General features: G+C 41.0%; 1 protein-coding gene across 4 annotated transcripts in view; it reads left to right on the plus strand.

Moving 5' to 3' along the window:
- Nucleotides 1-16,009, plus strand: part of COA1 (cytochrome c oxidase assembly factor 1) — a 67,927-nt gene that overhangs the window by 37,469 nt on the left and 14,449 nt on the right. Inside the window, exon 3 of one of the 4 annotated variants that reach the window (XM_084619090.1) lies at nucleotides 8,465-8,610. The exons of the other annotated variants lie outside the window; for them this stretch is intronic. The gene's annotated coding sequence lies outside the window, so the exon portion shown is untranslated. The remainder of the gene's footprint in view (nucleotides 1-8,464; nucleotides 8,611-16,009) is intronic. 4 annotated transcript variants of the gene reach the window in all.

The following is a 16,009-nucleotide window of genomic DNA, read 5'->3' on the forward strand; positions in this document are numbered from 1 at the left end:
CACTAATTGTCACATGCACACACCTGGGGATGGGCAGGAGGAGTTAAAAAAAAAAAATCGAGACTGACCTAAAAAACACAATCTTTAAAAAAAAACACAACAAAACCAAACGATTTTTGATATCTTGAAGTTGGCAATATGAAGTCTGATTCTCAGGAAATCTACACAGTAAGATATAGATCAATCTAATACACAGTCTACTCGGATCAGGAAATCACATTAGAGCTGGCATGTAAATATGCAGTTTTTTGCATGGCAGCTAGATCACAGCTCACTTTTCTGCCATTTGTCTTTCATCAAAAAGTTTAAACTGCCTGCTCAGCCTTTTTTTTACTGGTCTTCTGGGAAGGATAATCCCAGTCTACTATCCCATGTCTGTGGAAAACCATCACCTGACATACAATTCCCCCCCCATTAAAGCTTTTCAAGTTTACGGATCTGAGCACTGGAGGTCAGAAGGGAAATCTTTTCCTTCCTTCCCCTCCTCCCACCCCGTCTTCAAACCCAGTTCCTTCAACCTCTGCCCCAAAAGTTTATTGTATACATGGCTCTTACAGGGCCTGATTCAAAGTCTGCATTGGAGTGAATGGAAAGACTCATTTAATTCAGAGGGCTTTGAACCAGACATTTCATCCAATGAGCTACTGAAAGCACTTCAAAAATATTAATTAATGAAACCTCAGAAAGGGACTGATCCATTCACTTCAATGTGCATTGAAAGTCTTAACCATTGTCTTCAGTGGCCATTGTATTGGGCCTAATATTTGTAGCTAGACAAGCAAAGAGCACAGTAGCCAAGTGGCACGGTTACTAATAGAATACAGGTATTTGTATTCCCAGTCCCAGCCAGACCATGCTGGATATGAAGTCTATTTTTGTTCTTTGTTCACTAAGTTAGTCGCTCTCTCAGGGAAAACAACAGACTCTGTTGTATGTTGGCACCTCTCCTGTCCCCAAACCAACAGCGACTGCTTGAGTTTTTATGAGAGCTGTGCACTACCGTTTCTCCCTCGGAGAGTGGAGGAAACCAGCTCCAAGAGTAACCCTTTTGCTATGTAACCTTTTCTTAAATACCTTCGACTGAATGCCATCACAAAGAGAAACAGCAAATATTGAAAGAGGAATGTGAAGAACATTATGAAAGGGATAAAGCAAGAGAAGGGAAACTGTTCAGACAAGTCTCTCAGAAAGGTGATGTAATATGTACTGTGGGACATAACTAATAGTTGAAATACCTACTTAGAGCTAGAGTAAGTTGTTACCAGAAGGCACTGTTGTCAAAAACAAAGCAGAGAGCAAGGAATACAATTGATTAGTCGGAGCTTGATTTGATAGAAATAGGGTAGGTCTAAAGTTTCAAAGAATATTGTTGAGGCTTAGGTGATTAGTGACTTGATGAGGGGGTTTAAGATCTATGGATGAATGATACTTTATTGGTGTTTTAAAGGGGTACTGTTTTATTATTTTCTATAATCTGTATTTTGGTAGTGCTCAGAGGCCCCAATCAGGATTGGGCCAGGTGCTGTACACACACTCAGGTAAATGCTGTGTACTGTGGTGGCAAGGGTTTACTGCTGTTTAGTCTTATCTTGAAAGTTGCCCTGCATTGTCCGTCTTACCCTCATATTTTTTTTAGACGAGATCTTGTCTACAGCATGAATAATATTTTCTTTTTGAAAACTCCAACTCCTGTACTGCATGTCCCATTGTAAGCAAAATGCTACACATACAAACATTGAAAACAAGTAGCTGCTTCTAGAAAAAAAAATGCATGCATTTTCAGGTGGGCTAATTCATGAATAATGAATAAACGGCAAACAAGTAATAACATATGGGCCATTGTAGATTAATTCATTATTGCAAACATAGCAAGGGTCAGACACCCAGGACTCCTAGTATGCAAGTTATATTGAGGAGTTGGAAGTTGTATTTAGAAGAAAGACTGAAATTACTAATTAGTCAGTTACCCTCTTTCTGCAGACTTGGAGAAGTTCAATTTTGTGAAAAATCTGCATTTTTTTCCCCCAATTAATTTAAAGTGGTTGGACAAAATTGGGGATTTTTTCTGTTGTTAGCTACCTGCTGTTTATAATGGGACTTTTGCAATTTCAAAACGCGATGTTTAGTCATAATTACTAACACTTAGCCCTGCTGCAAAGTAGGCATAGGTAAAACACACGTACAGCAGGGGTGATAGTGTCGAGTGTTGCCTATGGTTGAGGAAATGAGTGGTTTTGTTGAATCCCTGAGGATCGTCTTCCCCATTCTTTGCACCCTACACCCTTGTGGCCCTGTGTTGTTGCCACTTTCCTTTTGATCCAAAGGTGGAAGTTGACTGAGGCGTGGTCTACTTTAGGAAATTAGGTTGTCGTAACTACATCGAGCAGGGGTGTGAAAAATCCACACCCTCAGCAACGCAGTTAAACCAGCCTAATCCCTGGTGTAGACAGTACTAGGTTGACAGGAGAATTCTCCCATTGACCTAGCTACTGCCTCTCGGAGAACCTACACCAATGGGAGAACCCCTCCTGTTGGTATATGTAGTGACTTCATTGAAGCACTACAGCGGTGCCGCTGCAATGTTTTAAGTGTAGACAAGCCCTTAGTCTGTAAATACGAATCCTTAATTAGATAGTTTAACAATAATACATCCAGTAGCCTGCTCTGTTATATTGCAGTACCACCTAATGGCTGACCAAGTCATGGCCCCACTGTGTATTGTACAGTGTAACTGACAGTTCTTGCCCCAAAGAGCCTACAGTCTCAGAATTATGCATTAGACACTGAATATACCAGGCCAGGTCCTCAGGCTGCTTTGCATTGCTCCGGGGGTATACTCAGGCCGTAAACCCATTTTAAACTGTCCCCTGGCAGAAATCACTCGAGCACAAGGATGATCCTGCAGTTCCATACAGTTGACATATGCCTTGCCCTCTCCCTGCGGCTAATGCAGCAGAGGGAAGGGGACATGGCTACAGAGAAGGGGATATGGTTGGGACACCCCTATACTGTGCTGATCCTGGGCTGCATTTCTGGCCCTGTGTCTGTTGCAGGCCTTTGTAAGTTAGAGCAGCACGGGGATCAGGACAGTGCAATGGAGAGCTTTAAACCACCTTTGCACATCACTTGACTTGCACTCTGTGCTTTTGGGGCATGCCAGAGGATCAGACCCACAGTGTGTGCAACATCCAGCCCCCTAGGGTGTCTACACTGCAATAAAAATACCTGTGGCTGGCTTGTGTCGGCTGACTTGGGCTCACGGGGGCTTGGGCTGCAGGGCTATAAAATTGCACTGTAGACATTCAGATTTGCACTGGTACCTGGGCTCTGGGACTCTCTAGGACTCATAGCATAGCCAATATTTTACTCTTTGCATGGGGATCAAACCATCCCCTTGCTTTGCTTGTGTTTAAGGCCAGACCTGAATAAAGCTTTGCTCTTTCACTGTTCCCCTGAAGCTCTAGAGGTTAACAATCCTCTGCTCTTCTTAGCCTACAAATCACAGAGCCTTCTCTCTTGTTCCGTTGCTCTTATTTGTGATTGCCTTTTCTGGCAATAAGATGCCACTTTTGGCTTTGAATTGTACAGCTGAAGCATTTTAAAAATCAAACCATCCTGGCTGAGAAAACTCAGACACAATGCAAGGGAGCAGGAGCCAGGAGGAAGCTCAAACCACTTGACTTCATATTAAATCAGTGGCTTATTTGGACTAAAGAAGGATCGGCCCATCAAAAATGATATTGTATCCATTTCCTGAGGGGTGGAATTCTACATCTGCCAGGTTTGCCTCCTACCGGATAATTAACCCTTACTGCATGTGTAACTGCTGGATAGTGGAGGCAAGATTTAATTTTCTGTCATGACCATGGGACTAATTAAAACATTCCTATCAGTTTTTAATGAGCAAGTTGTTACTTACAACAGTGTACCAGCTTAGACTCTCAGTCCCATAAAGTACCAATGGCACATATTGAATTACTGTTAATGAGCTGATTTGGGTATGGTTTCCCTCCCTCCCCCTTAAAATAAAGTAGCTTTTTGGCTACTTTAAAAATGATTGGTTGCTTTCTTCCCACTTATCTCAGCAATACTGTACACTGTATATGGTGATTAGTAGCCACTTATGGGCATGGACCGGCAAGACACCCAGACATTGTGGAGCCAATCTCTACTATACCTTTTGGTATAAAGGGTCCTTAAAAAGCAATAAATACCCCCTGGGGAAAACCTTCCACTTAAGGGAGCTCCCCTGCTAGTGTCAAACAGCCCTTGTTAGCCCAACTCCAAGCCCTTGGCATAGGAGGTTGTCAGTGGTGGAGAGTAGAAGGAAAGCAAAATGGCCTAGGGGAGGGGTGCGTTCCATTCTGGCTATCTGGGCCTTTGCGAAGCAGAGAGCAAGCTGGAGCAACCCCAAGCCTGAATATACTGGATCAGAGTACTGGCAAAGGGAAAATGCAGCTTAAAGCCCACTTTGCCCCGTTTCCAACCCTGTTCTTGGGCTCTGCACAGGAACAGACTGAGAATCGGGCCCTGCACATCTATAGGCAGACTTCACTATCTTACTGTTACCATTTTCTGCATACAAGCCTTACACTGCCACTCTCTCATGCACAGAGGCTTACCTTACTAGGTGATGAGTCCCATTTAAAACAATGGGACCCCTTCTGGAGTAAGGTGCTATCACAGTGGAAGTAAGCATGGCAAAATATAGCTCTTAGTTATAAATATTGTAAATGTAAACAATGAGTACAAGTTATTTGCTTAGTGGTTAGAAGCAGAGAGAGAGAGAGAGAAAGGGTGGCAGGAGCAGCGTATACATTTTGTTTTTTTTTTACATGTTTCATTGTATAACTAACTATAACTGAATAAATTGCTAAGGGCTTGCCTCCTGCAAACACTCTCCTACCAAACACAGGATCAGATTGTGCTCACTTCCACCAGTATAAATCAAGAATAAATGAGCGTGTGTGTGAGTGAGTGAGAGAGAGAAGAATTGGGACCATGTGACAATTACAGGACTGGGCTCTCAGCTGTAATGTGAGAACTGAGCCAAATGGTAATCTGTTTTTCCCTAAACTCAGTATACAGCTCTTGATCTAATTTTTTCATCTGAATCAACTTTAACTATGCAGCACTAAAGCTCTTTTCCTGCAGTGTAATCTAGTTTCTGTTCCCCATATGGAATTATATTTTCTTTTTTGTAAACACCAACCACATGAGACACACGTTTTGGCTCCTGAGGAAAAACCTCAAAGACCATGGGTTAGAGAGAACACAATTTCTGTTTTGAAGCAAAGTGGAGTTTTTAGGTTTTTCAGCATTTTTGATTCCCAACCAGTTTCTGCATGCAGAGAAACACAGCCTTAAAAGGGCAATGGTACATGCTCTGGAAACTAATTTTTTTTTAAATTACTTATCTAGTAAAGTCAACCTGCATGATGAAAGTGGCTTGTCACACTAGTGAAATGCATTAGTCACAAAACACACCCTTCACCACTTCAAGAGACTTTGATTATGGTGTACACCGTACTGTGTATAACAGAGCGGCCTCTTTTGTGGGCAGAAAATCCACTCCTCTTTGTGTACACCATGCTATCGGTCACTCCACAGGTTTTCATTATCTTTTTTATATAATCCTAATTTTGCTCTATCAGTCATAGGCATAAAACCAAACCCACCTTTTCATATTTATGGAATGAGCAATTTATTTTCCCTTTTCTCTCCCCCCTCACCCTCCCAATTTAAAACATGTTTAGCTGTGATGTTGAAAGGTTCCAGTCAGCACTGTACAACCTGCAAGGATGACCTTATCCTTGTGACATCTCAAGGGGGAAGAGAAACACACGCTGTAAGTTTGTCAGAGTTAATACACTTAGTAGAACAGAGTCAGCTGAGCAATGGATACCAGGCTTGTTCCTCAAAGCGGAACCCCTGTTTGTTCTGTCAGTTAGCAGCTGGACACTGCAGAGAGCAAGTGCGTGTGGACATGCCGCAAACTGAGATGATGTAAGGGGTGCTCTAACTTTGGATGATGGAAGAGCTGGCAGGGCTTGGAAAAGCTAGAGCGGCTAGAGTCCTAAGGGAGGGAATAAGGTGAACATGACTACCATTCTACTACAAGCTATTAAACCATCTTAGAGAGGGATCAGGGTGGCCAGCCTTAGGCCTGAGAATTTACAACAAACAAAATAGGGGATTAACAGCAGTGTGTTGCTTCCAGTTTGCATACTCCAAGCAGAATGGAACTGGTGTGTTACATCAGGAGAGGCCAGCCATGACGTAGCTAATAATAATTTTGAAATACCCCCTGAAAACGAGTATTTCTACTTTGTGCCAGAAGAAGAGGGAGCATAGAAGGGCTGCTACAAACAAGATGAAAAAAAGGCAGTAAGGTACATAGTAAATGGGGAAGGTGGGGGCTATGTTTAACAATTAATATTTTATTCTATCTAATCTTGATCCAACCTGTTGAACAGATGAAAAGATTCCCAAGGTTATAAAAGTGTTTTTCAGAGTCAAAAGTTGTTTTGATGAGTAATGGGCAGAGTGAAGTGCAAGGAGAACCCAGCCCTGCCAGTAAGGCAATACCATTCTATTGTACGACAAGCTAGAGTACTCGGTTTTGGGCGTTGCCTGGGAATACCAAACGTCAGAGTTGGCAGTCTTTTCACATTGCAGGAAAGTGATGAACACCGGCTGAAAGGGGGAGGCAATTGTGTCTGCCAACTTCAGCACCTAGTAGGAAATGGCGGATACAAACCTGATGAGAGGAAAAGCTAAGAGATTGGTCAAGCCTAAGTGTTGGTGCTTTACGTATTACCATAGATTCCAACAATTTTACCTCTTTGGAAGAGCATTATGGGAAGTAGGGGTAAGACGTTGACAAGAGCAGCAGGGTTTTAAGTGTTTAGTGTATAATGTAGGGTAGCTAGAGGAGACTGGTGTTTTCATAAAATTGAACTTAACACTTTAGAGCTAAATTTCTCTCTCACGCTTCAAGTGAACACCAGTATTGCTCATCCACACTGGCATCAGTTGGTCTGAGTAGCGTGAAAGGATTGCAACTGAAATTTTTATCACAGGGGATGGCAGGTTACATTTGGAATACTAGAGCATCTTGCTGACTTGCAAAGATGTTGCTTTGCATGCAGTGTAATTCATTGGCTAGTTATTAAATCCTGTCTAAAGGGCTTTTCTTCACCTTTGGATAGTGCTTTTAGAAACTGAGAAGTCTCTCCGATACTTTGATTATTTGGAAGAATATTCATGATAAAACAAAGTGTCTGCAGCTTGGAGATCTGTGTACCAAAGTGTAGTATAGTTTGTAGAATACATTGTCTTTAAAATTAAAACAAAACATCACCACAGAAGCACTTACTAGGGCTACTGTATTGTATTCCCCTGAACATGTGCAAGTGTATTGCAGAAGACACTATCCAAAGAAATGAAATTGTAATTTCCTGTTGGAGCAGCAAAAAAAACCCAGGGTCATCGATTTAAACCAAGAATACAAATGATTTCCTCTGCACAAAGCTGCCAAATGCTTGACGTTATTGATTTCCCCCCGCTGCTAACCAAACACGTCTGGTTCTGTGATGTGCATCAACAGATTATTGATAAAGTAAACAATTCATTGAATTAAAAAAAAACCTGTAGCAGAGACTAGGATCCTTGTAGAAAAGCATCTACATTAAAATAAAAGGGGGTAAAAATATTCTGAAGTTTAATTATTTTGTAGATTCACATTTCTGGAACTTGAGTTTATTTAAACATATAAACAAACCCTGAAAGGACTGAAGAGAACCCTTGCCTTGAGAAGCCAAAAAAGAAAACTTATAAGAAGAGATGGTCAGAATTTCAAGGCACTGGGAAGAAATTAGTGATTGAAATGTAAAAAGATGAGTCAGTCGCACGTTAAAAGCAGTTATTTTAATTTTATTTATTTATTTTTTATCAGCAGGAGGCCTGCGCAGTTGTCTTACATTGTTGCAGTAAGAGCTGAGCACAGCTGAGGCCTGGCCTTGGAATATGTCATTCTGAAGATAGCACGTGTGGTATTAATAAATGTAGAACAATAGTTGCTGTCAAGTTGGTTAGAAGGCAGTAGTTCACTGAATGGGGCCTGACAATGTCAAAAACCATTAGAGCAGAGCCTGAGAGTGTTTTATATGCTTCAGCTGAACTCAAAAGATGAATTGATGGCCTGGATCTGGTTTTAAGGCATCTGTCTACTTTAGAGAGTGTATGGTTTTTTTTTTGAAGAAGCAGGCAAACAATTGCTTCCCGCCCCCAATTTTCTTTTGTCATCTGCATAAACTCAGAGAGGAAGAAGACAAGACACAATAGAACAAATTCTGCTGTGATATAAACAGATGCAACTCTACTGGAATCAATTGAGGCTTCAATGAAGTTGCTCCTACTTCCACCATGTCTGAATATGGCCTGTTATTTCTTATGTCCCTAGAGCAGAGTGGCCCACCGGTTAGAGCACTGGATTCGGACTGGGGAGACTTGGTTTCTACTCCTGGCTCTGCTGCTTGACCTTGACCTTGAGCAAGTCACATCACCAATCTGTGCTTCAGTTTCCCCATCTGTAAAATGGGGCTCATGGTATGGACATCCTTTGTAAAGATCTTTGAAATCTACTGATGAAATAGTTCTATATAAGAGCTAGATTATGTTAATTAGGGAAGAACCAATTGGAAGAGATACTAGCAGGAAGTACACAAACAGATTACCAAGCGATGAAAAAAACAAACACATTAAGCTTCCAAACTGACTTAAAAGAAGGTGTGACTGTTTTCCCCACCTTTGCATTTGTGCCTGTCTACAGAGGAATACAATTAAGAAACATAGTCACTGATTAGTAACAAAGTGTTTACAGGCTCGTCAGTTCTTTAATAAGTACAAACTACAGCTACTATAATTATTCTGCTCCTTTAATAACATACCTCCATGCCATTTGATTTTTATTTTCAAGGTGTCCCATTTCCTTCCCCCCTCCATGGGCAATTATTATATTTTGCTGCTGAAGCAAGCAGTTGTGTCCCTTTATAATGTACATATTATACTTAAACAACTCACACTCAAAAGGGTTTCCTTCTAGGAACTCAAAGCACTTTACATACACAGAAGCCTCACAAACAATCCCAACAGTAAGCATTAGTATGCCCGTTTCTACACGTGGTTACTAAGACACAGAAAGGTTAAGATTTTGGCCAGAGCTACGTAGTGAGTCAGTCAGAACCAGAACTGAGAATAAAACCCAGGAGTCCTGACAGCTCCCTGCCCAACCTTCACTTCCTCCATATGAATTACCTAAGGCATAAATAGATGTAATACTTAATGGGACACAGACACTTCTTTTTTTGTATCAAATGCTTTCATATCTAATTTGAGATCTTTTAAAACAACATTTTTCTATAGTGATTGTATCACCATCTCAGCTCTCTGCACCCGCAGAAATGTGGAGATGGCAGTATGGGATTGAACAGGAGATCAGGAAAAATAAGAAAACATACATATGGAAATATTTATCTCTTTATGGTGGAAAACAAAAGTGTTTCCTGTACAGTCTTCAATTTGGGATGTCTGTGGGGATGAGTCTCTTCCACTGTAATTAAAGGAATGATTTCCAGCTAACTTAAACGTTCTTTTGGAATAGAGTATAAACACACCTTATGGACAAACTTATTTGTAAATACTGGAATTTATGATGAACAAACATTTAAAACCCAAGAAACAAATGCTTGGAAGTTTTATAGCATTGATATAAGGGGAATAATAAATGCCATTGGCTAGCCTATTCAAATGCAACTACATTTGGGTGCCTGACTTGAGAGAGTGTCAAGGGCCTAGTTTCAAACTGTTCAGTGCTTTCTGAAAATCAAGCCCCTTTAAGATATCTTAGGTTGAGCACCCACAAACTGGGGCCCCACAACTGACTTGCCACTTTTGAAAATCTTACCCACTTACAATATTTAAGAATGTGCCATGCTGTTTGCAGACCCCGAAACAGGACTGTAATACTTTAGATTGGGGGTCAGATCCTGGGCTGGGGTAAAATTGTAATAGTTCCATCAAGGAGCCGAGGTTCCATCTGCCTAATGTAACTTCACTGTAAAAAGTGAACTCTGTCTTTGTTCGGCAAGGGGCCTCTTTCGCAGGGTGGTAAGCGTCATTGCGGGAGAGGAAGGAGGAGACCAGTGTGACTGTCCTAATCACTAGCCCAGGAGACCCAGATTCAATTTCTTGCCCCTGCCATAGACTTCCTGTGTGACTTTGAGCAAGTCACTGAGGGTACGTTCCACAGCCCCCAGCTGCGTTAGCCTCCGAGCCTGGGACAACCAAATTGGGCTTGCACTACGGTGCTAAAAATAGCTGGGGGGGTGGAGGGGCGGGGAAAGAAAGCTTCAGAGCCTGAGCTGTAGCCCAAGATGCAACTTAAATATGTTGTCTACGTAGCTATTGCTAGACGCTCCACAAATCTGGGTTTGTCAATGTGGGCGGAGGCTCACCGCCACTAGCCACATAGGTGTACCCTTAGTCTCTCTCGGTCTCAATTCCCCATCTGCAAATGGGGAGTTAACTCAGAGGGGTGTAGTGAGGACATTGAAGATTATGAGTTGCTTAGATACTATGGCATTTGAGGCCACACAAGTATCTAAGATTCAATGAATAAATGAAGAGGCCATAAAAATAATGTAACAATACATTTCTGAAATGCTTCCTTTTATGGAGAGAAGCTGACTCAGAACCAGCTGCCTTTTGGCGACCAACACACCCTTTTCCTTACATGGTCCATGAATGAAGTTATATCATTCTTTAGATTAAGTCAAGGTACTGACAACAGATGTTGAGCGTGTGAAAAATGGCCAGACGTGTGTGGGGTAGTTTCCTTGCCACTTTCCTGCTCCTCTTTGACCTTCACATCTGATCTCACAAGCTCAGTCTATGAACTTCCCAACTTCAGTCTGTCTGAACGAAGTACCTGAGGTTGTAGAGGAATTTTCTAAATATATGATAGAGTAGCTGCCTCTCTGCTTAGAGTAGTGTGTTTCTAGGTCACATTCCCTGTTAACCATGTCATGTTGCTGATGTTTCAGACTTATTTTTAAATTGCAATATATTTAAGCTCTATTTTTGCTAAATCCTATTTTTTCTGTAATAGATGTTGCTAGTATTGAATCTGGGCTTCCAGGGTCCTGATTCCATAGCAGGGACCCTGGAAACCCTGGGGTCTCCAGCAGCAAACTAGGCAGGGTTCTGTTGGACCCCTGGCCAGTGTTCCATAGGAACTTTTTCTAAATAGATACATTTCCATCAAACGTATTGATTGGGATGAATCCATATCTTCCATGAAAAAGCTGTTCCTTTGGACAGTTCCTGACCAGCTTTAGTCAGGATCTTTTGTTGGTGCTTCTTGGCACTTCTCCAAAAGAAATATGTAATTTTTAATTTCTTCAGTTTTTCTTGCTCTTTATTGTAAAATTTATCATTTTACAGTAATTTATAAATCTTTTCTGTTTATATATTTTTCCATATTGGGATTGTATTTGCTGAATTAAAAATATATGCATCTCAATGCCTTTAATTTTGGATCAGTATATGTAGCACATCATGTATTGGACACAGATGGCTAGTCAGTGAGCAGATCCGAGCACTAAATAGCTATTACTGCATTCAAAGCACTGCAGCTTCTTTGATTTCTCACTCAACTGGTTTACGAACTCTTAAATTATCACTCGTCTTGCAGATTCAGTGATCATATTCTAGGGAGCTGTGGACAAATAAGATGTATGCATACATCACATTATGAAAGTGTCCCTTGCTTGACAGACCATCTCTCTCAAGCTCCTGTTAAGCAGTATTTTTCCTCTCATATCTACAGCACAAGATAGTTGCTAAAGTAACATAATCACCATTTTCCTAAGTAAGTTTCCTATGGTAATTTGAGAGCTGTGCTTTGACACTGGCTCTTGTTAGAGCCAATACGTGGCAGGAATGTTTCACTGGTTCTGTGATAGACGTGCCTGGCAAGTTGGTATCTGTTCAGTTTTCATGGGCATTTAGGGAATTAAATTAAGTGTTTAGAACAGAGTGATTCTTTCAAAGCTTTGGGTATAGTTCTTGTGATGTCACACGTGCTTGCAGAGAAACCAGGAAGTCTGCACCTTAGACTTCTCAGGTAAACATCTCAAATATTGTTCAAGTACACATACCAGTTACATTTTAAAATCTGACTACAACAAGTACTTTCTTCCTGTTCTGAAATCTTACTCTTTAAATCTTTTGTAATTCACCTTTAAACACAAGAAGCTAATGTTTTTGTTTTTTTTTAAACAGAGGCACACAGTTAGGACTGCTAATGACAGATTAGTAGGTATTAACCTATAATGCCATTCTCTAATAACAGCAAATATGGGTCACACTACAGCTATAATTATCCTGCTTCTCCTGTAACACATCCTATTTTCAGGTCTTTACAGTATATCCATAGTGTTTCAATATGGGTAAGTGGTAGATGTATTTATCTTCAGAAATGTCGACGGTGGACCCCCCTCCTCTCCTGCTCTAATCTGTACATAAGCCTTTCATCTTAGGATCTGAAAGCACTTTGCAAATTTAGAGATGGAACCTTTGTGCATCAGTGGGATTTGGGAGAAAAAACAGAAGGATTTGGTCCCCTTGTCCCCACTGAGGTAGACAAAATCCATTTTACAGAAGGGTAACTTGGGGCCTGGCAAGACTAAGGAGGGGGGAAGGCACAGCAGTGAATGGAAAGGGGGATAGGTAGCACTAGAAGAAAGAAAAAGTCTGAGAAATGGGAGAAAGCCAATGAAGAATAGAAGAGTAGTCTAGGGAAGGAGTGAATACATGGGGGATGGTGTGAATACAGAAAGCTGAGGGAAAGAAAAGGAAAGGAGACAGCATAACATACATGTATATACACATACATACAGACAGACACACACATATATATAAATAAAAGAGAGGGAACAGCAGGTAATGGTGGGGGAGGTAAGGAAGGAGGTTATGAAAGACAATGAATAAAAATAAATGAAGATGAGAGAGAATATGAAAGTGCACATAAAGGAGAAGAGGTTGAGGGAGGGAGGAGGAAGAAAGCTAAAAAAGTTGGAGGGGAAAATGGAAAAGAAACCCATCTTTAGCTTATTTAATGATGCATTCATGCTCCTATATTTTAGTGCATTTCCCTAGGTGTGCTATATCTGCAAGAGTTGATAGAGGGATGGGTGGCTATTATGAATTCTTAATAATTATGTTGGCTACCCTAGATATTATAGTTAATTAACTAGAGATAGAAGGCAGAAAATAGGCTAAAATTCACCAGAAAGAGCACACAATCCTTTCACCAATTGGGGTCTAGTTATCTCCCTGTTATATGGAGAGCTAACCCTTGGAAGCATTTTCAGCTTCTAGAGAAGAGTCTGTGGACCCCTGGTAAGAATATTTCAAAGTCAAGTCAGCATATCTACTTCTGTAAAAGTCAAAAGTACTCCTCCCGAAACGGGATGGGGAAGAATTAAAAAAAAAAACCACCCCTTGTTACTCTTCATGTTGATAGTCTGTAAACTTAAGTGATTGAGCTTTTGCTCAAGGTAAGTAACTTGTGCAAAGTCTGCATTTGCATTTCAAAATGCACTAGCACAATGTCAGTGAAGATATGCGGAAAAACAGTGAATTAAAATATTACTGTTGAAGCAGACCTATTGCATCTACTTATACTTCCCCCGCTAAGTGACAACACCGTGGAAGAAAGTATTTTGTGGGCATTACCAACAAGCCATCTCTGAAGCCCGGTGTCTCCAGATACGTTATTGGGAGAGAAACCGGATCAGACCCAGCTGCCTTGTACATACCAAACAACTCACTGTTTCGTCTTACAAGAGTCATGGACAGTTATTTCCATCTCATTCTTTTGGGTAAGCTGAATTTGTCACTAGCTGGTAAGAGTGAAATACATGAGGAGATGTACAGTATGTGGGGTTTCCTGGCCATCTCCCTGATCTTGTGTGTCCTCCATACCTAAGTGACTTGTTTTCCCAAAAGTTGACTCTGTAACCTGATCAAGTTCTAATTCAGAGAGTTGCTGAATTGAAGAGGCAGAGGGATTTTCAAAAAAATGAGTAGGACATAGTGTCAGCTTCCTGAATGTAGGCACTCAGAGCATACTTGGGCACCTAAATAAGTCACCTGATTTCCGACACCAAATGCCTCAGATCTCAACATTTGGCCACAGAGAAAGTGCAGGTGCCACTCTGCTCATTTAAAACAGCACTGTTTCCAGTGGCTGACTGGATTTATGGCACACCTATGTATGCTTGTGTTCCACACAAGTATGGGGCCAGTGAGCAGGTCGGAGAATTAATGCAATGATTACATTAGGTTTTGTGCAGCTCCCTCAGTCTTCAGTGTGATTGCTTCCATTATTATATTTGTATTGCACTAGTTCCTGGAACCCCAGTCATGGATCAGAGCTCTACTGTGCTAGTAACTGTATAAACTGCAAAAAGATAGCCCCTGTCCCCAAAGAATTAAGATTCTGAGTTTTGTCACTTCAGTGATTGTAATTTGAGACATGTACAAATAAGATGTTATATACACACACACCCTGGTGAAAGTGCCCTTTGTTTCAATGCTACTCTCTACCGCACCTGTGGAGGAGGAGGAATGTTTGGCCAACCTCAATGAAGATAGAAAGATAAAGGTCTTAAATAAATAATCAGAGAGGTGCATATATATCAGAGTCTAAAATCTAAACCTCCTCAAGTGTCAGGGCCTCCCTGAAGCCAACCATCTTTCTCTCTAAAGGTCCTCCAGCTCAGATTCAAAACAAGCCAAAGTCTCATGGGAACAGCTGCTTTTGAGAGAATTCCACCATTTGAGAGAGCTGAAATGAACTTGTGCAATTATCACCACTCTGGGCTTATTATATTTCAGTGCTATAGAACTCCAAACCTGAGTTGGTCTCAGCTTCAAACTGAACCCTAACCACCACCGTCTCTTGGGCCTGGATCTTTACATTACATTTTGATTGTGTGAAATAAAGTTGCCCAGCAATTAGAAGGCTGTGCTTTCAGACTGGTTCTCTGGTGAGAGCCATACATCCATTTTTTTGATACTGCCTATTCAGTATTCTTTCATGTGCATGAATCTCAACCTAGCTTTCCTCTTGATATTAAAATTAAAGACTCTTCCTGCAAAGTAGGTCACTTCCTCCTTTTGTGTCAGTCTTCTTGGAACTTGTGCTTTTCAATAGTAATTGTGAAGAAATCTGCATTTGTTTTTCACAAGCTGACTCACATGCCCTTTAGTGGTCTAACAGATTCCTACCCTAGCTGTGAAGACATCTTTATAGAAAATGGCCAGTAACAGTGAAGTAGAAATATTCATTGCCAATATCCTAACTTCAGGTTGCTGTGCTTATAGGGCCGGCTTAGATTCTCAGAAACTCATTGTTTCCGCCTTGTTACTGTTACTCCCTGTGCTGTGAATGACATGTACATTCTCTCTCTTTCCGAGATACCTTTACAGACCACAGGGTTCCCAAGTTGTTTGCTACTTTCCACAAAGCACGATTCCCTCCACACCCCTCATTAATCTTAGCAAAAAAACAGATAGCTAGCAGAACTAGCATGACAATCCTGACGACTGGTCTTTGTTAATATTCATATCTTAATACATGTTCAGGAACCCAAAATCCTATTTCTCACTTGTATTTTATAGACCACACTTAAAACATCACCAGTTATTGCTTGGTTAAGGGTGTAAAATGTTCTCATGGGATCTTTTAGCCTGAAAGTTCACAGGTAGTCATCCTGATTAGGGAAAGGAAATTAACCCCTGGTGAGTGAAATAATAAAATTTCATGGAAATTTACACCCTTACCACAGAACAGGGGCACAGCAGGATGTAGTTTTCCCAACAAACAAGTTCCTGAATTGCTATTGAAAAGTTCTCTCCAAAAGCCCCTGTTGCATGTGCA

The sequence above is a fragment of the Lepidochelys olivacea genome, assembly GCF_965140295.1.
Source record: "Lepidochelys olivacea isolate rLepOli2 genome assembly, chromosome: 2".
In the NCBI taxonomy this organism is placed as follows: Eukaryota; Metazoa; Chordata; order Testudines; family Cheloniidae; genus Lepidochelys; species Lepidochelys olivacea.